This window comes from Sturnus vulgaris, chromosome 3 (genome assembly GCF_052056855.1).
Source record: "Sturnus vulgaris isolate bStuVul1 chromosome 3, bStuVul1.hap1, whole genome shotgun sequence".
Lineage (NCBI taxonomy): Eukaryota > Metazoa > Chordata > Aves > Passeriformes > Sturnidae > Sturnus > Sturnus vulgaris.
This window is the reverse complement of record NC_142245.1, coordinates 75,891,649-75,918,912: the sequence shown is the minus strand read 5'-3', so window position 1 is coordinate 75,918,912 and position 27,264 is coordinate 75,891,649. Positions and strand designations below refer to the sequence as shown.

The 27,264-nt window shown below is 35.2% G+C and overlaps 1 protein-coding gene across 49 annotated transcripts in view; it reads left to right on the top strand.

Moving 5' to 3' along the window:
- LOC148224426 (uncharacterized) overlaps window positions 1-27,264 on the top strand; it is a 227,952-nt gene that overhangs the window by 68,185 nt on the left and 132,503 nt on the right. The window contains exon 4 of one of the 49 annotated variants that reach the window (XR_015802589.1): window positions 10,146-11,062. The exons of the other annotated variants lie outside the window; for them this stretch is intronic. The gene's annotated coding sequence lies outside the window, so the exon portion shown is untranslated. Of the gene's footprint in view, window positions 1-10,145; window positions 11,063-27,264 lie in introns of those variants that run through there. 49 annotated transcript variants of the gene reach the window in all.

The window sequence follows — 27,264 nt, the reverse complement described above, 5'->3', positions numbered from 1 at the left end:
GCTGTCTTTCAGCCTGATGTTTTATGTTTCAGAACTTTAGCCAATCCTTATCCACCTTTCAACTTCACTGCTTGCCTAAGTGTTTTCAACTTCAACCTTTCCACGTGTTGCTTCATGAAATTTCACTGAAATCCAGATGGATATTCCCTCAAGCACATCAGTTATCTTATTAAAAGAGAGCTATTGGTTTAGTCTTCCTGCAATTAGTAGATGTTGTATTCTATAGCTGGAAATGTCTCCTTTAGTTGATCATATGAAAACAGAGCTTTTACTGATAGAGCAATGAAATCATGGCTCATGCAAAGGGAGAGCCTTGTCATCCACATTTTCTGAACGGAGAATTTGGGTCATGCCATTAAAAAAAATTTTTCTTGAAAGCAGTCTCTTTTTGATGCTGGGGCCTTAAATCCATTCCCCTCTCAGACTGAGCATGCATATCATGACAAATCTTTCCTCCATTAAAATCGTTTGCTATCCTAAAATGAATTAGCTGAATCAATACAGTGTTCCCGAGGTTTCCCAGAGGAGACAGGAGCAGCTGCTCGAGCAGCAAGTGCTGCCTGAGCAGTCAGACACCAAGGCACTGAGGCCACCACGGGTGTCACCGGGGAGCAAGAAGCAGACGCTGGTAGGGAGCTGGGGGAGAAGGTCACTCATGGGTACCAAAGTTCTGCTCAGGCAAAACCAAGAGTCTGCAATGACTGTCAGAACGGGCAAAGCTGTGCAGTGCTGGAAAGAACAGTAACACAAACTCCAGGACAGCAAGATAAGAAAGAATGCTGCTGTTGTTTCCAATGTGTCGTGCTCCTCTAACTACTTGAACTTCTTCAACAGCTGTGTGGAGATTTATCTTCAATTAATGAATTCGATTAATATGTTCTCTAGGCCAGTTTGAGGTAAAAGTTCTTACTATTTGGTTTCTTATGCTTGATAGATATCACAATATGTAATAACGAAGATATTTAATAATGAGCATATTCACAACCTTTTTCTGAAGGCTGTTTTCTTCTAAAGACCTGCAATGCTGCAGAGAATAGGAGAAAAAAAGTAAAAAAGAAAAAGTCAAGCATAAATAAGTTGAAAAATTTGAGCTGGTTGCTTTCAATAGGCTTAGTTTGCACAAATTAGCAGACTAGAATTTCTACAGAGGTGCTACATATACTGATTTAAAATTTTTTTTTCCTAAATTGAAGTCAGAAAAAAAAAAAGCCACGGAACAAGTATTTTTTCAATTGAAAAGAATTATTGGTAGATGTTTATCACTTAGTATTTTTCTTATTCTATGAAAATGAATAATTTTTAAGGAAAACTGTATTAACACATTGAGATTTACAATTAAAATTTATTCTCAGCCTCAGAAGAGCCGATGGTAGAACTTGATTTGGAATTCTCCATCAAAATTATTTTTCAATACAAATAATTCATGCTTTGAAGTTAGAAGTGGCATTAGTATGAGTCAACAGTAAAGTCCCCTAATTTAGTTTGAAAATGAATTCTTGACATTTTTACAATTAGATAACTTAAAGTTTGAAAAGTGAATTTTCTTTTTAAGTGTAACTTTAAAAAAACCCTCTGGTCATAACCATGATCTAATTTGTACTAAAAATTGCATATCAATATAAAAACATCTGGAGTGTTTTCAAATATGTTTTCATATCATATGAATTTTTCATATTTTATAGGTTTTTTTCCTGATTATTTCAATACGATATCTTGAAATTTAAAATTATTTTTGTCTGTCTACTCCATTTCCTTATGATGTTTGCTTGATGTACATTATCAGCTGGTCTTTCAACACATCTCCTTAAGCAGTGTATTTTAGTGTTTACATGAGACTTTAATTCAGTGAACAACTGAAGTCGTTTCTGTTTGAATGGCAGGGCTCCACACTTGTACAAGTTGCAGATTTGTATATTGTGAAATGACTGAATATGGTTATGAAAATCTCGGTTGTTTGACTTATGATGGTTACTGTCATCAGCAAATAATATAATTTTCAGTATATGACACTGATTCCTTCTTATGCATTTTTTTCATTATCAAATTGACAGTGCATTTAAATATCAAGGCTGTATTGCTTTTCTTGGTAGTCATTTGAGGTGTTAGGATTGTTCTTTTTATAACAATTGGGTCTTTTCTTAAAACCTCTTTCTTTGTTCAGCACAACTTTAATTTGTGGGACATGTCTTCTTTCATCACAGCAGGGAACACTGTGTATTTGTGGGATAAACTAGTTCCATATTAGCAATGTGGAATCTGTTTGAGCTTGTTTGCATATGTTGATAGTGCTTTTTGTGATGGTAAGTGTTGGGGAATTCTGTCAGCAATAGTACATTTTTCTCAATAGTTAATTCATAACCTGTAAATATGCTGTTCCCATTAAGCCTAAATGCTATTTTTATTGTCTATGAATATAGGATACGTTGATAATAGCACAAAAATAAACTCATCTGAAATTAATGGTTAGTATTGATGACTGAAATGCCAACACTATAACTCACTGCTTAAAAGAGAATCTCCCATAGTTGCTGTGTTGAAAGCTTTTAGGGTTGTTTGGAATATGTGTGTGTAAGAGTTTATTCAGGAAGTCGGAGCTGTGAGAGCACTTAGACTATGGGAGTCTCCACACTGCATACTAAAAGCTGGATACATGGAGAACTTCAGTGGGAATCTATCACAGCATGTCAGGTGTCAGGCCTCCTTGTGAAATGTCTGGTAAGGGAACTTGTGTGCTCCAGTGTAGATGTATCAGGGAACTTTTTAGTCTGGGAATTTAAGTCAGGTTTAGGTAACGAAGTACTCACCTTGGTTGGTCTGGGGTAGCTTTAGATGTGTATGGAAAAAGGAACCTAGGCAATTTAGGAGGATTAGTGATAAAAGGTTATTATTTATGTATGTACTTTCATGTCTTCACATTACATTGTTTGATCCAAGTCCCACTTCAGATGCCTCACTCGGTTTTAAATCTTACTCTTTCCTTCTTATTTTATCTAAAGATGTATGTTGATACAAATTATCATTTTAAATTACTATTTCATTTATCATAAGAACAATCTTAACTACTTGTGAGTTGTCAGCTGTGCCCATTAGAGGATATAAAGAGGAGAGTGAACATTTTGTTATTTCTGTAGAAAGATTAATTTTCTAATTTGATTTTTAATCCTGCTTAAAGAAAGCCACACTTCATTGTAGCTACACTATCATATCCTCTTGATTTCATGGCATTTTTAAGGTTGATCTTATTCTTATCTATTAAAAGAAAAATTGATTTTAGACTCAGTTTTGTCTGGGAAGGACAGGAGGGGATATGCAGGAAGGCTGTTTGGAACCTACACTATACTATGCGAAAGACCAGCAAAGAAATAATTTACTTAGGAAGATCTTTTTTAAGAAATCTGCCAGCAAGCTTTTTCTTTCCTGTAAGGTTCACATTTAAACAGTTTGTAATGTTGACTTTTGGCCAACAATGTCTCTTTCTCCTTCTATAATGGAAAGGAGCAGCTCAATAATAAAAAAATATTAATTTCTATATCTTTCACATTCATGCCTGAGAAGACATGCAATTTATAGAAAAAAATTACAAATCACATTATGAACTGCTTAAGAATTTCAGGACAAAAACCAACTTCTGGAAGAAAACATGAAAAAAATATATAGGGACAAATATTTTTTCATAAGCTTAGACATGATATTTCCTTTTTTTGAAAAGGACATATAAAAATACATGAACGTCTGTGATATCTCAATAGAAGAAGCTTTAAAATTGAATGACAATTTCCATCATGAAAACAGAAGAAAGTTTTTTGGTAAGGTCAAGAGAAAATGTGACTATTTCTTTCATGGACTATTTGCAGGAAACTATGTGACTGTATCCAAACTGTTACTAACCTAAATACAAATTCACATTTGCCTCACAAAGCACGTGATTTAATCACATTAATAAAGTGCATTGGTGAGGAATTCTGAGGAAGTGGATATGAACTGGTCCTCCTTATAGCATGTGACTGTATTGCAGTCACCAGGCTTTGAAGTGGCGGTGCCTGATCTTTCTAAAGTATACTCGGGGTATGCTCATTTGGAGCACCAGGTCCATAGCATGGGGAAAATATTCAAGAGATCAATTATTACTCCTGACTCACAGTGTGTTCAAGCTGTCTTTATGACTTGTCACTGAGACAATAATTTGATTTGACAGGCAGATTGGATGCTATTTAAAGTAAAGGATGTCGGTTGCCTTACTGCACATGCAAGGTGTTATGGAGATCTTTGTGAAGAGAGCCAAGAGGACTGTGGCACTAGCATGGTCTACAGGTGAAGGAGCTGGAAAATTTCCCAATTTTGTAATTGGGTGGTGAATTAATTGTATATAGTTGTCCACAGAGGGCATTAACTAACAAAATGCATCTCTCACATTATTAAAGTTGATACAAGCACCTTTTTCAAGGAAAAGGGGAATTAACACTTTAGATTGAGGGCTCTGTTGTGCTACTGGTGTTATTATATTATTTTTTATTATCTAGTATGAAAAATTCATTACCATCTGGATCCCATTTTACTAGATACTGTATATTCATATAAACTAAAATAAACCTATATAAAATTATGAAAACAAAAGAGGAAAAGATTGAAAACTAGACAGATATAGGAAACTAAAAGAAGCAAATCATGTATGATTCCAGCATGCTTTATAATCTTTTTATGAATGAGTAAAGGATAAGAAAATCTAATTTGGGATTCTCTGGAAATGTTCCTTGGAAAAAAAAAATAACTTCATTATTATTTCACCAAAAAAGTCGAGTGCTGATCTGATCATGAGAACATTTAGAATTTAGTGATCTTCAACTGTACTCTATTACATCTGTTCATTATTTTCCAACTGGTGAAATTGGTACAAATGCACGATCTCTTTTTAAAGGAAGAGTTGTCTGCTTTATATAATCCCAATCAATTTACGCATAGCTAAAGGGCTTTTTTCTCAAACTTTTGGTGAATTATGTATTATTTCTTACAAAATAAATTTATGAGTGGCCATACACTCCTCCAAGGGCCTGTGTTCTGGGCATTTTAAGTCAGTCCAGTTTAAAAATACTTATTTTCAGACATTTAAGAGCAACTGTTTAGAAAATATTTGATTAATCAAAGTCCTTCCATAAACACCCACTACCAGCCGGTAAACAATTTCAGCCTTTTAGGCTGCTCATTTGAATTTTTAGAAGTATTCATAATAGTAAGAACACCCATTACTAGGATTTTTTTAATATGTTTTCTCCTATCAAAGAATGTATTTCTATTGTGCTCTAATTTTAACCCTTCACAGGTTAATTTTTTTTAAGAAGAGCAAATATTAGTAAATGCTTAGGTAAATTTACTAATTAAGCCTACATGTAATTAAATAAATGCAGATTGCCATATGCTCAGTAAATATCATAACCCTGATGATAAGAAATATCATACCTGTCTTATAATGGCCTTACTTTCAAAGCAGGTGGGATATTCTCTGTCTTTTTGGTTTTTTTAATGTTTTTTGGACAAATACTAAAAGCAGTTACAAAATGTTACAAAGAGCAAAACTGTTCAAATTTACCAAAGCAGACTTAAAAAACTGTAAGTTCCTGTCCTTGCAGGTAAGGGTAAACAAAGATAAGAAACAAGGAAAATATTTAAGATATTGACACTGAAACTTCACTCTCTGGAAGATGCCATTTTTGTCTTATTGCATCAGACAATCCTACAATGTCTGAAGGGCAAATATATAACAATGTGAATTTGCTTCAAAAATAGTCTAAAAAGGAGAGTGAAAGAATTTTTTTAGGATTTAACCAATCGTAAAAGATGACTCATCAGACTGTGCATCCCAAAATATTTTCATCTTTGTCTCTGACATGCCCTTAGTCATTCTATGATTTCCCTCAGTCTCTTCATGATTATTAAATACTGAAATATTGTCAAATATAGTATATACTCTATATGTATATATGTATATATGATATTATTTTGTAATCTGTGTTATGAACACTGGGAATAGTCAGTTGTTCTTGCTAAATTGGCATACACTACTCCATAAGTAATTGCCTTCTCTGAGAAGTAAAAATACAAATGCATAAAGTACTATCAAATATAAAAAGGCTTTCCAAACTGCATGCAATCAGTGATACAAAACTCCTTTCAAAATACCTTTCACAGATCTGCTTCTGCTAACGGCAATTACTATGGTTCTTATCAATGCAATTGATGGTACCAACAATTAGATTTTCCAAAAACTTGATCAAGGGAGAATTATGGATATGCAGTATATATTTAAGACTATGGCTATTCATCCTGAGGAAGAACTGCCTTCCTTTGGATTAGAAGCAGAGAGGAAGGAGCTGGAGCTGGTGATCTACTTTTGTTTTGTTTGACTTCTGAAGTGAAATCAAATAAAGAACAGCAGCTGAAAGGAATCTATTAGGAAAATTATTGATGTTTTCATTCCCACTAAAAATATTTGCTAACTTCTTTAAAAATCTGCTTAGAAGAACCCTTCGGAATATATTCTAGAAGCATTTTTTAAAAGATGGAATATTCATGTGAAACACTTTTAATTTTTTACCTTCATCCTTCCTTATTCTCTTCACTTACTCTTTCCCCAGTTTTTGGATGAGAGTTTCTACCAATGTTGGTAATACAAAAACCAAACCAAACAAAAAAACTCAAAATACAACAACAGCAACAAACCCAAGAAGACAAACAAACAAAAACTCCACAGCAAACCCTGAATGTCAACAGAGGATTTACAGAGGAATGCAATCAAGAACGATGTTGCAAATCAAGCCTAGACTCAGACCATCAAAAATTCAAAAACTTTCAGCTATTTGCAATTACGGTGGTAATTGCTATTTTAAAATGTTTTCCTTCTTCCAAAGAAACTCCATGTTGTTAGCTGAAATTCTAGGGATTTTAAATCACAGCAAATCTCTGTGCAGCTGATGAAGGCTAAATATTACAGGCAATCAAAACAACGTATTATCTACATATTTCAGCTGATTAAAAAAAAGTAGCTTTTGGAACTTCTTTAAGAAGTTATTTTACTATGTAGTTCTAGCTAATTACAGCATATTTTTCAGACCAAAACATTAGCATTAGATATTTTAAAGCAAAATATGATGGATTTTTAAGGAAATGGCACCTGAGGTCTTTGTTGTGCTATTTTAGTCTAAGAAATGATTCCTTTTCTTTCTGTTGGGAATCAGTTTTGCAGTGAAGTCTTGGTTGTAAACAACATGTAATATATAAAATTAAAGTTTCCCTAAAAATACTGTAATTTAAAGATTGATGTATCAACATTACATGAAGTATATGAGTGGAAGGTGTCCCTGCCCATGGCTTAGGGGTTGCAACTGGATGATCTTTAGAGCCCTTTAGAGCCCAGGCCATTCAATGGTTCTGTGGTTCCTCTGGGTGTTTTCTTTAAGCAAAAGTTCATTAGCTGATGTCTGAAGAACAGACATAAAGGTAAAATTATAAAATGTGTTTGATCAATACCCAGAAAGTTTACAGAACTTGTTTTGAAGAAGTATTTAGGAAAAAAACAAATGAATATTTTTATAACAGTTGTTATATACCCACTAAGTCTGCATGAAGCAAATGCAAAGGATTGGCAGGGCAGTGATGACACAGCACTGATACCACTGCAGCAGGATCAATGTTGCTGGCAGAGACCTGTGTGGAATTTTTTTGAAGCTAGAGGCAAATTTTTAGTGCAGGATCCTGATTTACAGACCTTATTTAAAGAACAGTCAGAATGAGCAACTTTATTAAAGTAAAAAAGTTAAACTGTGTAAGTTTTGTGCTGTGTTTGTGGTTTTATTTGTTTGGTTGTTTTTGTTTGTTTTTTTTCCCTGAAGTGGAGCTGGAAGGTTAGGATAAAGGAAAGTCTTTAGACACCAAAATAACTGCAACTAACTGTTGGTATAAAATGGAGACTTTGGTTAATCTAATTTTGTACTCACTTGTTCATACCTTTGAGGCCAAGAACTTCATAATTATTGAACATCTTTAGTAAGCTTGTGTGACACTTTCATACAAAATAAAGCCAATAACCTTAAAAAGGAAGGAAAAAGGGTTCACAGGTTGAAACCACATGAAACCATGCAGTGTTGTTTAATCTGTAGTACTAAATTATTAAATCCTTCAAGGAAGAGAAATCTCATATAATTGAAAGAGTATTTGTGTCAACATTAGAGTAAATCTGTTAAGTGCGAAAATATGATTTTATTCAGGGCATAAATGTTGGGGATTTTGTACAAGTAAGCTAGTCTTGTCAATCATTGAAGAGCATCACTTGAAACTTATTTTTATGATCTGCAGGATATAGAAAAGTTAGGGAGGAAAAAAACTATCATGACCTTTTGAGTTTTAAGTATATGTTGCTTTTCTGAGTTCATAAATAGCTTACTTTTTTATAACTAAAAAGTGTGCTAAAAAAACCCCCAAAAATATATTTGGATCACACTTTTAACATGGCTACATATTTAGAAACAGACCTCTCGTACATCATCTTCTGCATTGGCAATAAAGGATCTTCAGCAGAGGTCTTTGGTTTGTAGGACCTGTAAACCTGAAATTTCTTATGAAAGAGATACCAAGAAGGTTTTTCCCTCTTACAAGATGTCTCTAAATCTGATATGACCTGGTACTATATGAATGAGAAAACAGTCATGATTTCAGATATAAAAAGCCTGAAAGTAAATCTGTGGTATTGCAACCATACCTGGGACAAGCACCACTCATTTAATTCTATGGTATTCCTGAGCCAGCTGATAGATTAATTACATTTGACAGTAACTCACTTTTTGACCTGTGTGGCAAGGAGAATGTCACAGGAGTAGGAGAGGTTCTGTGATAATTGGAAAGTGAAGGGGACTTGGTGGTGCAGTAGTTTAGTGCATTAGCCTTTCCCCTCTGGAGACATTGGTTCACATTCTGCCTTAGGGTCACTAGTGAAAATTCATGCTTTGGTATCCTACCTCTATTTGTACATATGACAAAAAAAGACCCCTATTTGGAAAAAAATTGTCTTTCTTCGCTATAAAATGCTGTATTGGCCAGGATCTTAGGGTCAATGTACATTGGTAGAGAACTTTAAAAGCTTTTATTCATGCAATATATGTCTGCCAAGATCACCTCCCTGAAAAAGCATTCACTCAATATGTTACTAAAAGGAAAAAAAAAAGGAAAATCTTCTAAGCTGATATGCATGAAAATAATGCAAATAATGAAGGAAACTCATCTGCAATATAAAAGTTGCAGTGATATTTTCTCCATTTCCATTTGGAATTAACTCCTGCTAATCTCTCTTGCACTGAAGTTATATTTATCTTAAACTGTTTTACTTGAACCTCCTTCTGACTAAGATTTTCAAGTGCCAGAGAAGTGCTATTTCATATGCAGTGGAGTGGAGCAGTGATGACATCCAGTGATTAATTAATTCAAAAAGTACACGTTCCCTAAAGGTATCCTGGGAACCACTTTCCAAGCCTCTTTAAAAGAAACATATTGCCTGCATTTACAGGTGGTAGTAAGCTGAATATAGATTGGTTATCAGTGATGTACTGCCTTTTATTACATCTGAAGTGCTTACTCTTACTGCCTTGTAACAAGGGTGCTGCAACTAATTGTGCTTAATGATCCAATGCAAAGAGCCTGAATTTTGTATTATTAACTCCTCCTATGTTTATCTTTTCATCTCCTTCAAAATTTACAAGTTCCATGTTACATTAGGGATTTGAAGCAATGTGTGAACACCTTAACCTGAAAATCCCCACAAAAATGTTAGCTGTGTTTACAATTGTGTGAGAGCTTCCCTCTTTAAACATGAATTAAATGTTCAGGATGAGTCCAACCTGATAACCCTGGTGACTTAAAGCAGTCTGTTTAAGGATGCAAGAGGCATCAGGGAAGATCCACAATTTTATACCTTTCTTCCAGGCAAGAAGCAATAACAATTATGGCTCTGTCTCTGGAGCAGATGACAAGAATTTTCAGCTAACCACATTATCCAGTCTCTATCCCTTTTTGACAATAGTTTCCCCTCTTACTTTAGGGAAACATGGATTAGATATTAAAACGTATTTTTTTCCTTTTTTCCTTCAATAATTACAAAAAAGATAGAGGGAGTAAACAGAAGAAGCAAAGGATTAAAGGAAAAAGACCGGACAGAGGATACTTGAACAGAAAGCAGAAGAGAAGAACGGAGCTGTTTGACTGATAAATCTTTCTTTTCAACTGTGCTAGCCAAAGAAGGCCTGAATAAGCAGCAACAAATGAAGAAACTTTAACTTAAATTTATAATTTTAAGTGCAACCTTTAAAGTCACCTTTTAATAAGATGATAGGAGCCTTCATTTGAGACTTTTCTTTGCTTGCATGAAAAGTCTTCCAGATTGTGAAAGCCTTTAAGTGGCTTCTATGGTAAGTAGACCCTAGATTGTCTTAAAGTGTCCTGGATTTCTTTGAATAGTTAGGTTTCTTCAGTAGTTAGGGTTTTTTTTATAATTTTGGGGTTTGAGTGGTTTTTTTTTTCCTAAACCAGATGGAGTTGATTGAAGTCCTGAATAAGGAGGAGAAGCAAGAAAGGATTGAACAGAGATTTTTCTATACACATTGTAATGTTCACATAAGGGAGTAAACTAACAGAGGCTTTCTCTTGGACACCTGCATCTTGCCAGATCAGCAAATGGAGAACTATGAGTTGCAGGATGTCAGTAAATAAAAAACCTGAAATAGTCCTTCAACAGCTTAAGCAAGTTGGTCCAAAACATTGCTTTTAATTTTTTATTGTAATTGTATATCTGATGTCTTAAACCAAAAACCTTATGGATAATTCTCTTCCTAAATCAAAATACTGCCTTATATACAGCACATTTTCATCATTTGTTCACTTATGCTGTGCCACATAACAAGTGAGGTTCTAAATGAAATGAAAGTTGGGTAGTTTGATGAAGCCCTGCTGATGTTAAAATTGTAGGAAGAGGAATAGTACTGTGTGCTTCTTCTGGAAGCCTGCATGAGCCTCACGATGAATTTTTAGGACTATTAGTTTTGCTTAGCCCTCTTTTCTCAGAAGCCAGATAGTATTTTTACTCAAATTTAAGTCTTCAATGGTCAACAGTGCTTCTCACTAATTATTGGCTAGTCATCTTGAGACAGCTGGAATTTGTCAATGTTTGTTCCTATGCTCTCACAGATGTGTAGGATTTAAACGTGCTGATTTTTAGAGGTTCTTTGTGCTTTGGTTTTTAATTATGAAAAATAGAAGGTAAAGGTAATGCAGCAGTTGCAATGAAGTGTTCAGATTTCTAGCTGTTAACAGAAGTGTGTGTACTTCTGGATTTGACATTGAGTTGAGAAAATAATCTGACAACTTACTTTTACACCACTTAAATATTGGTGTGGGGTTTTTTTTAAGTTTCAGTGTTGTTAGGTATGATGCACAGAAGCAGGGTGAGAAAGTGATTTCATGCTCTATTTCTCCAGATGAAGTTTTGTGTTTTGTTGACGAATACTGACATGTAAACCCAAATTGCAACTTCCTAGGTCTAACAATGGTATATTAAAAATTGTTTACAGAAGCCAGAGGTGGACTTTTATAGGCCACACAAAACTTTTGAAATTAGTTGATATCTTATCCTTGAACAGGTTAGCTTGAAAAAAAATTAGCCTTTATTGGTTTTTGATGACTGGTTTCTATGGTTTTTAAATTGGTTGTCTGGTGCCAAATTTTTAATTTTATTGAACCAAAAAAAGTTAAAAAAAATGGTGACCCTATTGGAGTTTTAGTTCAGAATGGAATTTTCTTGATTGTCTATAATCAAATAAGCTTACAGTAATTGGCATGATATAAAAGCACAAAGTTAACTAATCCATGAATATAAGAATTCACCGATACCTTTACTTTTGAAATCTCTAGAGTAACTCTGTCTTTGCTATCACCTAACCCAGAATTTTACCACATAACCATTTTTGGGTTTGGTTTTGTGTTTGTGGGTTTACTGTAATATTCATGGCTCTATCCATGGCTCATGATGTCTCTGAGAATAGATCAGATAGGAAAGAAAACCTCTCCAGCCAGCCATCAGTCAGTGGTAGCCCAGCCCCAAACTTTAATCATTAGCTTACTGTTACTGGGCTCTTTATTGGGTTGATTTTTTTTCTACATGCAGTTTAAGAAAACACAGTTTTAATTTGAAGTAAAACAACGAACTGAATGCTGCATATATTTACTGGGAAAAAACTTCTTAAAAAAAGTTTAATCCAGCTCCACTCAAAGTAATTTATGGCTGTGATTCTTGTTCCTACTTCATAATATCAAAAAAGATTATCATCTAATAATATAGCAAAGTATTGTATTAAGCTGGCTATCTGGCCAGATATGTATTTTTGAGCTATTTTCAGTGCTTCATATTTATTTTTGTTTCCTAAGGTAGCTCTGTGAAAATGGAATTTAATTCCATTAAAAAAGTGAATACTATGGGTTGTATAATTAACCCAGAACTTTGGGGTATGAGTAAAAATGGTGGAGAATGAGAAAAATTAGGCTATTAGTTTGATAACAGCAGCAAAACATTTAATAATGTATCAGATAACATTATCAAAAGGTTTATGTAGCTGCCTACATTCCTAATGAGAATTTCTGCAAAACAGTCATAATCACTGGCATACAATAAAGTATCTGAGGCTTCAGATGTTTTGTCCAACAAGCACTTATATGATAATAGTGTATAAGTAGGTTTAATAAATAGCTATAAATGTAATTATGGCACTCTGATATAAAATTTTTTCAGAGGCGAAGTTGTTTCAATCAACAATAATGGAATCTGCTGGATGAAGTAAAATTATGGCACTCTTTGTTCATTATAGAAACCAGCATACTGCTAATAAGAGTATTAAAAATTAGCATGAAATTAAGTGCCTTCTTCAGGCTCTGTTTTTTGTTGCTTGGAATGTAGAAATTAGGTAGCTTTGGGTGGGTAAGGCTTTGAGTTGAATTTTTCATCCTTCACCCTTGATAGACTTTGCAGCAAAATGTTTCCAGTCATAGCTCTACATGACATTAGGGCTATAGCCTGATTATGTGGCTACAGCCAGGTGCTGTACACCTGACAGATTTCAAGAGGTATAGAGAAGGTGTTAAAAAAGTGTCTCAGTTTTCTGAAGTCTGTATCAGAAAGGAATTGGCTACCTCTGCAAGTATTTCTAACTCTGTTTTGCTCAAAACAAATCTTGAAGTTTGTCTTTCATGTATTTAAAACTTTTTGAAGGAATGATTCCTTCAAAATGACAGTGACTTCTGAAAGGATAAAAGCTTAAGAAAACACATAACATACTGAAATATGCACACATATTGTACCTCATCTTGCCTAGTTCTCCATGAAATGTCAAAAGAACCTCCTACTGTGATATGTCTGTGAGCTCTGCAAGACTGATTAAATTTCTATATAATGTCAATCGTTGCATCCTGTGAACCATAAATTATAAAATTTGTTTCTATTTTATCACTCCATAAAAAGGTTTAAAACTTTTTTCTTATCTGATACAAAGAATAAGCAATGACTCTCATTTTATTTGTGGCAATTTTGTGCACATGGAGAAACAGAATGTAAGCGTGCAGTATATTCTTTATATATGTTTGTGAAAGGGATAGATTAAGAAAACATTTACTATAATAAAATATATAATATTATGATTTCTTTCTCAATTTTGCAACATCCCAAAGTAAGGGAAGAAAATTAAGTGCCCAAAGCCAGATATGTTAAGGTCCCTTGAGAGCAGAACAGAGAATATTTGGGCTGTAAGAGAATGCAGTTTCCTCCCTTACACTTTTAACTAGCAGAGTAGAGAGGTATAATCGAAGGTTGGTGTTAGAGAAGATTTGCTTTGTGACAGAAACTAGTGTTAAAAGGGCTCGTGGTCATTTCTCACACCACTTCAGAATGTGTGGTTTCTCTTCAGAGTCTCAGCTTACACATTTAAATCATATGCAATGTTTTTGACCTTTTGGCACCATACACCAAGAGGCTCATGTGAGGAATCTGTTCCTCTTGAATTGCTGACTGTAGTTTAAGTCCATTGTTCAGAGAATTTCAGAGGATTATGAATTTCAAACTGAGACGAATGTAATAAAAATGCCCTTATTCTCATTCTCATCTCTGTCTCACACTCTGTCACTCTCTCTCACAGGGTTTTGTACTGAGGCTCATCACCATTGCATCTGAGTGCATTCCAAATAAAATAAATAACAGTAGCAAAGGCTCTAGTGAACATCATGGGGAACATCAACATTGGGAGGCAGGGCTTATAAATCTGCATGCAACACTGTATGAACGTGCTTAGATTGCTTCCAGACTGGAGCTGGCTTGCATCCAACTCTTGAATAAAGTGTATGTGAGTGACTCCAGGTCTATATTCTCTGTATGGATTTTCATTTGAGTTGATGTCTCTTTCAGGGCAAGGATACAGTTGAAGAAAAGTGAAAGACGGAGGAGTGCTTTTAACACTCCTATGATTTCTTGTGTTATTCCCCAATGACAATAAGTATAACTTTAATAACTTTTCCTATTTAAAAAAAACTGCAGTGGAATTAATTTGATTTTTTTTTATCTTAAAACACAAGCTTCTATATATTTTTAAAAATTTTTATAGTTTCTTGTATCTTTAGTAGTTATTGTAGTTATCCTGAACAATATGCCATTAAACCAAGAGCAAATGTAACTTGATTGTAATGGAGTGGCTTTCAAAAATGTAATATTAATTTTGAGAATGGATCATAAAAGGAAGCCTCTAGTGGAATTTTGTAAGATATGGTTTGAAGTAAAATGTATGAATAAAAGTGGCAATTGAAAGAATTTTGAAATTTTAAGTGACAAGTATTGTAATCACAAAATGTAAAGTAAACAGTTACAAAATTCCTAAAATCTGTCTCACATTAAGCCAAGTGCAAGGAAAAAAGTGGAATGAAACCCCTTCCCCCAATGAAAACACAGTTAGATTGTAAGCATCATAGAGCAGATATTGTGGGTGACTTTCTGTATAACCAAGATGCTGCTAACTTAGATTCCTAGATCTCCTGAAGGGATTTCATTCCAATCCATTCAGAGGTTATCTTTATGAAACTGTGTCTTACAGCTGGCTACTTTGTCAAGAGCTGACAAAGAAATGGTTTGCTGAGAATCATCAAAAAGTTATGGTAAATGTGAGCTATGAGCTAACTGTGAGCTAGTAACCATTTTTCTCTAACTCTTGATAAAACCTCTGGAGTTTGGATAACTTCTGAAAGGTTACTGAGTGCAACTGGATTTTTGAGTGAAATCTGCAAGTGTAGGAATTATGATTCTAAAGTCAGAGGTATTGATGCAGTACTGTGCTGTAATTTTGGGCCTTTGCTAGGTTTCTGGGGGAATACACTTTGTCCTTGGGGGAGGAAACAAGGGTATAGGATCATCTATGATTAAGCAGTTCTTCTAAAGTTCTCTTCTTTTGGTATGTTGTCACTTGCGATATATTCTTTGCATTTCTTGCCTAATTCATGTAGTCTACTTAAAACTGAAAATGTTATCAACCCTTTCAAAATGACTAGTCATTTACCAGCTATTTTTAAATCTGCAGGAAAAAAACCAAAGCAAATCAAAACTCCGGTATATTTGAAAAATGTTGCTTTGTTAACACATTGGTATGATTCCCTCAAGAGTGATTCTGACACAAAGGTTTTCCTGGAGAGGAAATTGAACAACTGAACAACTAAGAGAAAGTTGTTGAATTCCTAACTACAGAGGAAAAGATAGAGGAACTTAAACCTCAGAACTCAAAGATTGCATGGATTTTTGCTAAGTTGGGGTTCGTAATTTCCATTCTAAAAGGATGCATTATTTACTTAAGGAAAAAGTATCCATTACTGTTGTACATAAACTTGATGACAATTTCATAAGCTAAGTGAGCATGGCATACAATTTTCCAGTTTCCTGGTGTTGAGACAAATATAAAGACAATATCTCTTAGCTTAAATTGCTGAAGGAATTAATAACTTGTGTTCTCTTCAATACCCAGAGATGAAAATATGATTGTTTAGAAACTAGAGAGTAATAGAACTGTTTTTATATGTAACTCGGAAAGTACAAGAGAGATTTCAGTGAGATCTTTAAAACATTTAAGAGTAATTAAATTGGAATATGGCAAAAACCCCCAAATATCTATATAAATACATATATATTTTTCCCAAAGGATTGGAAATTTGAATAAAAGTCATTTTATGAACCCAATAAGCTATTCCTGCATGTTCTACATAAGCCTTTGTAGAGATTATTTGGTGAGAGCATTTTAGAAGAAATCAAGGAAAAGCGTATTTCTCCTGTACAGCTTCGTTTTAACATTAAAAATTATTTTGACATCATAGGTTGATACTATATCTGATGAGGACTATGTAAGTTATTCCATTTGCTTGCAAATGTTTAGTTATATTATTTATATTATTTATATTATTATATTTCAAAAGTGATTTTTTTTCCTAGGTATTAATCAAAATCCTATTTAATTTAATTTAATTTTATTTCAATTATTCCTGGTAAATTAGAGCAAAGTAGCTGTAGAGCTAACTAAAGACAGCAAAAGGGGGGGGCATATGGACTTGAATCTCATGAGCTGCTGCTTTTGATATTATTCAAGAGTCAGCGTGGGTCTAGACTGACAGCTGAAAGAATGCAAAGGCTGAAGATTTGTATCTTGGCCACCAAACGACTTGCAATGACTTTCTGAGTGGATTTTGCTAAGGAGCAAGAATGTATGTATGTGGGAAGGAAAGAAGAGATGAATAGCATTTTATCAGAGTTCCAGACAGAACTGAACCTCTAGAATGTCAGCTAAAAGGGAGAACAGAGAGGATATATCAGTAAACTTACTAAAACTTAAAATTTTTATTTTTCAAATGTCAGGATCCTTTCTAGAAGCCTAAAGAATTTTAAAGTTTTTGTTTGTTTGTTTTCTGCAAAGAGGTTTTGTTTTAAAACCTTCACATAGGGCCTCAGGGGTTTTATGATTTGGAACAAAGGAATTTCAATTAACAGATGCTTCGTAGAGTTCCAGTCTGTATTAGGAATCAATTGATTTCTATAAGGAATAGGTATGTCACTATTTTATTTCTTAAAAATGTTCCATAAAAAAATCAACTTGTTTAAATTTAGATTCACTAGAAAACATTAAGGCAGCAGAAACCTTCATCTCTTTTTCTTCCAGGGGGTCACAGATTCAGAACTTAATTCAATCTGAGAAACAAAAGTGAATACATAGAGAAGTAAGCATCCCAGAGATACAGAAAATTACTCAGAAATGTGAAGGCCTCTAAGGTATTCCCTAGTTAAAGAAAATGTACGAGGAATCAATAAATGAAGATGCCACTTATTTGAATTCTGGGAATACTGCTTATCCCAGCAGAAAGATGGCTCTTGTCACCTCGCTTTAAGGAAGACTTAGGAAGCAATTAATATTCTGAATCAAAAAAGATAGAAACGTGTGGAAAGGTCAGATATACAGGAAAATGGCAGGGATTTTTCTAAGGAAAATAACCAGTGCCTTGGATCTGTAGATGAGAGCTTGTAGACTTACCCGTGGGAGGGGCAGTAAATAAAGTGACAGCTAAAGCTTTTCAGCTTTTCATTGTAAATGTCTTTCATAAACTCTTCCCTTTTCAGATAATTGACTTCCTGCAGAGTCCTTCCAATTTTTACATTAGTTGGAACAGGAGTTTTGTAGTTAGATGTTGGCCCACTAGCAACTGGGCTTCAGTAAGCACTGTGTATCACACCGGCTCTTAGCCACCTGCCAGACAAAGACAAAGGTCCACAGTGTTCAGAAATAATCACAAAGGTGAAAATTTTAGATGTCTGGTTTTGTTTTTTACTCAGAAAACTTTAAACTTATCTTCAGTTTCTGCAATTATGTTTCTTGGTGGCTCAGCATAAGTCTTCTCCAAAAACTGAAGAATTCATGCCAGACATTTGACTTAAAGACTCTAACAACAATTGAAATTTCAGCTCCTAGTCTTGTTACCAGGTGGTGATTTTATATTTCAGTGAGTTATAATACAAGAATGAGTGGCATTTAGAAGGGCATGGAAGTAAGCAAAGTGCTTTCCACCTTTCTAAAACTTTGTAGCATTCTGGTTTGTTATCTAAAATAACTAAAGTAATATGGAACATCATTATTGAGAACCTATTAGTACTATTAGTGTGTTTTGAGAAACATTGATGCTAATCTCAAGTCATAGGAATGATGTACAAGAATGAATTTCTTCAAAAGCTTACTATATAGATAGGCAAGGCCAACAAGGAGTGGAGAAGAAATGAAGCATGTGGAAGGGTCAGATGACTAACAGAATGGGAGCAGTAACTTTATAATCTCCACATTCAGTATCTATTACTAGTCCCTAAATAGGTCACAGGAGCATTCATATTGGGAGTGAGAGGTGACAATAGGTGAGAAAATTGCAAGGTGCAACTGTTTACCTTGGCTATCTGACTATTAACCACCCATAATTAAGCAGCAGCTTTAGTGCTCTGTGACAGCTCGATATATATAAATACTTTCAGCCAGTTGTTAGCTGCTTTTACTCTGCAGAAATTGAGCTGCTGCTGACTCAGAAAGTTTCATGGTGACTGGTGAGACAAAAGGAGGTCACAATTTACTAGGAAGTTTGAGAAATACTACATTAAGCTGCACCTTTTCTCAAATATTCTAGTAGTCTTCTGATTTTACTTCACAAAGCTTGACATTTGTGGTTTGCTTTTACAGATCATAGGGTCTGTTCATACATTAACTCTACCTATAATTAGGTGAGTGTAGATAGCAAGCACAGCAAGAAATTCGGCTTTCTTCTCTGTGGCTGAAATTCAGTCACAGAAATGTTTTCCTGCATGATAGCTCAGGTATTCACTGTTAGATGGTTCAACAGCTTTATTTTTAATTTTATCCTTAAAATCTGGTTTTGTGCCTCCTATTACTTATAAAAGTTTATGACAGTCATGTGAACACTGGAAATAAGTCTTATGCTTCTATTCTTTATAAAGAATTTATCCTTCTCTGATAATCATTGTTTAACCCCAGCTGGCAACTAAGTACCACACAGCTGCTCGCTCACTGCCCAACTCTGATGTATGGGGTGGAGAATCAGGGAAAAAAAATGAAATTCATGGGTTGAGGTCAGAACACTTTAATAATCAAAACTAAGTAAAAAAAACCCCAACCAAACGAAAACATGACAGCAACAACATCAGCAACAACAACTGTAATAAACGGAGGGAGAACTAAAGCCCAATACAATCAGCACAACTGCTCACCACCCATCAGTCGATGCCCAGCCCACCCCCAGCAGCGATTGGCCCCTCATGGGCCATTTTGTCCACTTTACATACTCAGCAGGATGTTCTATGCTATGGGATATCCCTTTGCCAGTTTGGGACAGCTGTCCTGGCCATGTTCCCTACTAGCATTTTGTGCAGCTCCTCATTGGGAAGCCTGAGAGAGAGACTGCAGCAGCTAAAACATCAGTGTGTTACCAGCATTATTCTCATACTTCATCCAAAACACATCCCTGTACCAGCTACTAAGAAGAAAACAGAACTCCCTCCCAGCTGAAACAAAAACAAAATCCAGCCTCTTATGTTCAATTTCTCTGAGCCAGCTATTCAAGGAAATCTTTGACATGTAGTTAGAAAAGTATTGTTAGGAGGAAATCTTTTAGTGCTGTATCAGTACATCTCCCCCATAGTTCCCTCCCTGGTTCCCTGCATTATAAGTTTTTCTAGAAGATTTTGGCTCACTGTCTATGATTTTGTACGATCTCCTGATGTGGAATACAAGTGAATGTTGCCTCTTCTGATGTGTTGGTATATAACCTCTAGGGAGCAAAAAGACTGCAGTTTAGTTGAGCTTCTGTAGCAGTTGGCTCTCTTGTTCTCTGTAGGGAACTCTAGAATGGAAAAGGCAGCCAGTCATGCATGCTATAATTTACATCTGATTGATGAAAGGTTTAGATTCACAGGAACAATTTGCACTGGGGCTCCTGTGGGCATAAAAGTGAAATATTTTGCCACTGCTATCCAGCATTAAGTTTTCTCTTGATCAAGCTCACATCCTTCCATGTCAAGTTCATTTTTGGAATTAATGCTTGAAGTTATATGTTTAGATGATGTAGTCTTTTTTCCTGTATTCAGCAACCCAGTAAGTTAAGTTGTAGCTGAAAACACTGCCTAATAAACAGATAAATACATTTTCATGGGAAAAAGCACATCATACAGTTTTTTTTATGCTTTGAAACTCAGTTTAAACTTCTTTTATATAATAACCAAATATTTGCGCATTAATTCACTAAGATCTTCAGAAAAAACACAGTCTCCAAGCAAAATGCCAGCATCAAATAAAAGCTTTTGGAAATCTCAAAAAGTACATGGAATTAATACTTGTTAATGAAATAGAATCAGTCCAATGAGTTCAGTTATATAAAAACTATAGTTTGTATTGCTATCATACCCCAAATATGTTGCTCAAGGAATAACTGCAATCACCTCTAGGAAGATTTTGTTGTGGCCTGGCAAGTGCCACACTGAAGCTGCACCACTAGAAAGTCCTTGAAACTGAGTGATTAAGGATAGTCGAATTTGTTTATTTGTTTGTTCTTTTCCTGCACTTTACTCTTTTTGAAATATTAGGACACAGCGAGGGGAAAACTTAAACCAATGTATGCAATGTAAGAATAATCAAATAGTGTTTGCAAAGGCATAAAATATTTTTTTCACTTAAATGTGCCTTCAAAATGAAACACCAGAAAAATCTCATTCCTTATATATTTCCAAACTAGATAAACATGTAAATATATAAATTTGCTGTAAAACTTATTAATGGGCATTTGTTTACATATTTTTATCTCAATTATCTATGCCCATAGGACCCATGCAATCAATTTTTCACTAAGTAGTTTTCAAAATATAATTACTCTTATGGGTAGGTCTATGAACAACAGTGTCATTTACACTACCGTTCACTAATTGCACTTCTAAGCCGTTATAATGAATTATACTTGTACATTCTTTGCGAAGATCAGTTAATGCTAATCATTTCTATCACATATATCACTTAGAAGACATCCATCTATAACAGACTTTTCATTTACAGCCTCTTTCCCTTTTAATTTTCTTGCATTGTAAGAAAAGGCAGTAAATGAATGGTGTGTGCTCACATAACCAGTTTGCCTTGTAAACTTGGCAATAAAAGTTGAGATTTGAAATTTAGAAGATGTGTTTTTCTATTTTTTAATAGATCTAAGATGGAAATTATTAGGTTTGTGATTATTAAATGTGCAGTTCTGGGACACCAATTCAGGGATTACTGGCCATGGGAATAACAGAAATAAACAGTACTAGTATGAAACAATGTATTTATGAAGGGACTGTATAGAACAGGTTTCTTTTCATATCGGGTGCCCAGATTGATCAACCCAGATGATTTCTGAGCCCTATATTTTGTGCTTTAACAAGACAGAGCTGTATGCACTACAAAGCAAGGAGCTGAGTGCTTTTGTGTAACTAATCTACAGACTGCATTCCTACATGCAGGCAGTAAAAAGATTCCTTTGCAGGATGAGAGATGCTAAAATAATGATCTTGTACTTGCATGAAATCCTTCTGACTAGTTTGACAAGGAAAGTGCAATTTCTTAAGATGTGGGAAACTTTGCTGGGGATTTAGGTACAAGAAGCCCAGAGTCCTTGAGTGTGAAAAAAGAACTGCCACCTCTTCTCTCCCAGTTATCATCATAGAACATTAAGACAATGTTTCACTAGTGCCTTACTGAAATTTCTAAGAAGCTGTAGCAACATCTATAGGAAGGATCTTAAAAATGCAATATGCACGAAAAATGAATTAATCTTGGCATGTGTATCTAGTGTAAGCAATAAGCACTATTATGACAATTTTTGTGGGTGGAATCCTCATAAAATTACCATGATACTTAAGTTACTGGTGTCTTTCTCACATTTGAGTTTCTAAGTGATAATAGTGAAATGAAACTATGTACGAAAATATCAGAAATATGAAACAAGTGGTCTCTTTTGTTAGGTTTTAAATGTGAAGAAAAACACCGAAGCATACAAAACTGGTTTTTCATCACCAAAATTGCAGTTTACTATGAAAGAAACGTTAATGATTAACCAAAAAGACCTATGGTTTAAAAACATGCTTTGAAAGGGCGTGGGAAATTCTCAATATAAGGAAATGGAATACAACAGAATCTTATCGTGTCTGAGTAGTATACCTTCCTTGAGAAGAGTCACACTCCTCTCAGGCTCAGTAACTGAGCCATCCTTTTTACAGATGGAGAGAAAAGGGACAATAGTATTTAAAAATTCTTTTATTTTATATGTGCTTAATACCTCCAGTGGGTGGTTCCTTGCAGACATTCCAAAGGCAAATTTTCAATGGTGCAGTTTCATTAACCAGTTTACAACATCAATTTTATCTATAGTTGTTGACATGCATTCAGTAGATTTTGGCATCTTAATGTATGACTGTTGGAGTCTATTGAGTAAAGCTAGGGAATCATCATGCTGGCAAGCCCACATTCTCTCCAGTTCATGTGGACAAGTATAAGAGAATAATTATTAGGAAAGTCTCATAACTGGTGAATTTCCTAGCCATACATAGAAGATAAAGTGATAAAGAGAAGGAAAATGAGAAAGCTACCTTTGCACAATAAGGGAGGAAGTGGCTATGCAAATGGACTGTGAACTGCCCTGGGGAGATGAAGTAAAGAAGCTCTATAGCAGACTAATTGCTGAAGGGAGCCTGGTCGAAAGAGGTACTGCAAATCCCTTCCAAAACCAGGAACAGTCAAATTCTTGCAGTTGAAGTCTGCTTGTCAACAAGAATACAGTGCCCTGGAAAAAGAAATCCCAAAGAAGAGCTTTTCCATGAACTATGTGCCAGCTGCCAAGCTATGAAATGTGGATCTTATTATATATTATAAATCAATTTTATGGGAGCAAGGAAAAAAATCCACCATTATTTTTTATATCAGGAGAATCTATAAAACATTGAATTCTTAGGATTTATACTACAGTTTTGTCCTTGTACTTATGACTTTTCTTTTTAGGTATTAGGTATAGAGATTTTTCTCAATATTAACATCTTGAAACAAGTATTCTGATAGCAATATCTCAGCCAAACTATTCCCGTGTTTTGCGAGCTTAAACTGTATGGGACTGCATTCCCCTGGAATGGGTGGCAGAACATCCTGCCATATGTACACTACATTTCCCTTTGTTTCTCTACACCAGAGTTTGTAGCCACCAAATATGGAGTATTATCAGAATGGGTAAAAAAAGTATATGGAACATGCCTGGGGTCCTTTGGCATTTGAACCCAGCACATGAGTCCAAAACAAAACTAAGTTTTATTCTAAAGTTAGGTCATTGACTAAGTAGCTGAAAGTAATGGGTGAGTGAAGAGATAATAGACAGTGCTTTAGCTACAGACATACATTTCCATCAAATATGTTTTTTCTTCTGCTTTAGAGCCCTGCGCTATTTGGTGCAGATCTATGGCTGTGAAAGGTCCTCTCCTATGCCCATCCCTCATCCATTTCTGTTATCCACTGATAATCTGTACCAAGCCTCTGAAGGATCAACCATCAGAGCAGCCAGCATGCACCATATTTCAGACTATACTGACAGTCACACTATGTGAAGACACAATTTTATTCAGTGGAGTAGCCCTAAAAGCAGCCTTACTAAATAGTTATAGTCATTAACCCAGTTTCAGTACTGTAACTTTTATTTTCTTTATAGTTCATAGGTCTAATTAACAGGAAATAATCCTAAGAATGGTCAAAATATGTTGTTTCAAAAGTATATCTAGTACAGCACCTTGTCTGTTACACAGATGGGTAGTGGGTACTTAAGGAAGACAATAAGAACATACAGGATTGCTTTCACTCCAGCATTTTCAGCAATCAGTGCTTTAGGGCTTACAAAAGTGAGAGGTTGCAGTTGGACTGCTGTGTTTAATAACTGCTGATGTACTTATTCTCTGTCAACTAGTCTAGTCCTTCTCAGAAATCATTTATGCTGCTAGAGATTCAGAAAGAAAATCTGCAGCTCCACAGCATATTATGTGCTGTAAAAAGCAGTAGTTCTCTTTTTTAAAAATCTATTGTTTGATAATGTCACTGAGTGTTTGTAATTTTAGTTCTATGAGACATAATGGTTTCTTCCAACCTCCTCTTTTTCCTTCTGTTTATGACTTTGGATTTCTATTATATGACCACTCAGTCATGCTGTTTGTGTCAGGTCCTATCTGCTAAGCCTTTTCTCTTTTAAAGCACTACCATGCTTCTGACTATTCTTACCTTTTTCTACTTTTCTGCTCCTACTTTATTTTTTTCTTAAAAAATGCAGGTGAGAGTTGTATGCTATTGATTAAGTAGAGCTATTTCTTGAATAGTGCACAGTGATGTCTTCTGTTTTACTGTAAATTTCTCTTATTTTCCTACCTTTTCTATGACCACTGCTGGTCTGTTCATGTCACTACCTGACTAGCTTAGTGAATAGACAACAATTGATATTTATCTGTAGTAAGGTTTTTGGAATGGTTTCTACATAGCCAAGTTGTTCAAGTGCAGGGCAGATCAGTCCAGAGGTGCAGAGAATTGTAATCAGTGGCAGAAAGTCTGTCTGGAAGCAAGTCACTAGTTATGTACCTTGTGATGTCCACTTGGGGTTGCTAATGGGGGGCCAATACTGCCAAACACTTTTATGAGTGATCTGGATGATGGGACAGAGTTTACCTTCAGCAAGTTTGCAGAGGATATGAAACTGAGTGCAGAAGACAGGCTGAAGAAATGGAGCTGAGATGAATTTCAAGGTTTACAAAGGGAGATGCCAAATCCTGACCCTGGTGAGCAACAGCCCGAGGCACCAGTACACACTAGGGACTGGCCTGCTGGAAAGCTGCTCAGCAGAGAAGGAAATTAGTGCCTTGGTGGACAGCAAGCTCATCATGGACAAGAAATTCATTATCACAGCAAAGAAGGCCAATAACAGAATCATTAATGTTGCAAAAGACCTCCAAGATCATAGAGTCCAACCTTTGACCAGTTACCACCTTGTCAACAAAACCACAGCACTACAAACATCCTGGGCTGCCTTAGGGAAGCCACTACCAGGAAGCTGGGAGAGGTGTTTGCTGTTGGCTCAGCACTGGTGAGACACATCTGGACTGCTTGGTCCAGTTCTGGATGATTAACGAATTGGAGCACCTTTCATGCCACTTGGAAAAGCTAAAAAGTTGTTTGTTTGACCTCAAGAAGAGAACATAAACAGTTTTGTGATTCTTTGAATTGTCTGCAATCTCTTCAAAATCTTTCCTGAGTGGCAACCAAGAAGTTATTTTGACTATTTAACCTGAATTCTTCATATCCAGTGCCTTGAAATCCATCTGCTGTTTTATCAGTTGGCCACTCAATGAATTAGTGAGTCATATCCTGTTGTCAATTGGCTGGGTATTGGCAGGATAAAAAGAAATGTTGTAGGAAATAGCCTGAGGATCCCAGTGGAGAGGTAGAATATGAGTCACCACGGTACCCTCACAGCAATGAAGGCCTATTGCATAGTGCAAAGGTAGAGAGGTGTTTTTTGCTTTCTGTTCAGCACCACTGCTGCTGCTCTGCCTGATTTTATGCTCTGCTAAAGGGCACAGGACACGGAAGGTACAGCTGGGAGAGGTGAGTTTATTTGGCCTTAAGGAAAGAAGGCTTTGGGAGGACCTTGCCATTGGCTTGAACTACCAGTGGGACATTACTGAGTATGGAGAGCCAGAAACTTCTCAGAGTTACACAGCGAAAAGATCAGAGCTATGAACAGGGAAATTCCAATTAGACTGTGAAAAGTTGTTTTGTTTTGTTCCATCAACTGTAATCAAATGCTGAAACAGGCTGCAAAGAAATTTTGTAACTGTCATTCTTGGAGATATTCAAACTTCAGCCATATAAGGCTGTGGCCCACCTGATCTGACTTCAAAATTATGCAGCTTTAAGTGGGAATAGATGACCTTTCTTTCTAAATTATTTTGAAATTCTGTACTCCTTCTGTACCTATTTCTAGCCAGAAATAGATACAGTATGTGGAATAATGTTGGGTCATCCCATTGCTTTTTCACTTCAATATTTACCCCATTTTTGAGATTCGTTTAAGAAAGCCTGTGTTCATTCAGAATATTGTTTGTTGTCTTTTAATGAATAATGAATTATCTTCTATTTTATCCCCCAATTTTTGCAGTTTGATTTTAAATCTTTTTGTGAGGAACATCTTTCTAAGAGATCAACCACATCATACCTCTCAAAATCCTCTAAAAGATTTGTGAAGCACCTATTTACAAAAAGGCTATTTTCTGATGCTCCCTGCATTTCTTGACATATACATGATTTTAATTTGTAACAATTTGTTTTATAAAGAAGTCAGAATTTCTATTCTTTAGCTCCCAGATCATCTCTGGAGATGTTTTAATGAATTGCCATTATTAAATGCCATCTCCCTTTCCCGTGTAAAATAGCAGATTTAAACAGTAATTTAAAGACCACTGTTAATGTACCATATATGTTAATAATTTTATTTGTGAATTCTTTTAAAAATACATATGGTTACTCCTAAGTCACAATGATTTTTTGCTACCCAACTAACCAATTTGTTCAAAATAGCTCTTACTTTCTCTCAGTTTGAGATATTACTTTAGACTTTTCCCTGTCAAAGAATTGCACTGATAAATAATTTTCTTCTTGATTCACTAGTGAACATGCTGTATTCATGGGGTGAATGCTGATCTTGTTGAGGTCAATCTGAATTTTTAATTTTAGGAATACAGAGTTCAGCCTCAGTGTATATCCACTGACAGATACTGTGTATGTGTGCTTGGAATCCTTGATTGTTTACATTCAAGCCAGTTATGTCTGAATGAGGATACAGAAAAATAGGAGGCAAATGTATTTTTTTTCAAATATATTGTTTAAGATACATGAGTAAAACCCAATAATTATAAGAATGCTGTTTGGTATTTAAATGCTGATGATTTATATTACAGGTCTGCCCCTGATGTAAACTGACTGTGTGCGGAGTCAAAGCTACTCTAGAAATCAGTGAGGACTGAGATGTTCTGCATATATTCTATTCTTTAAGACCACTAAAAGAGTTGAAAAA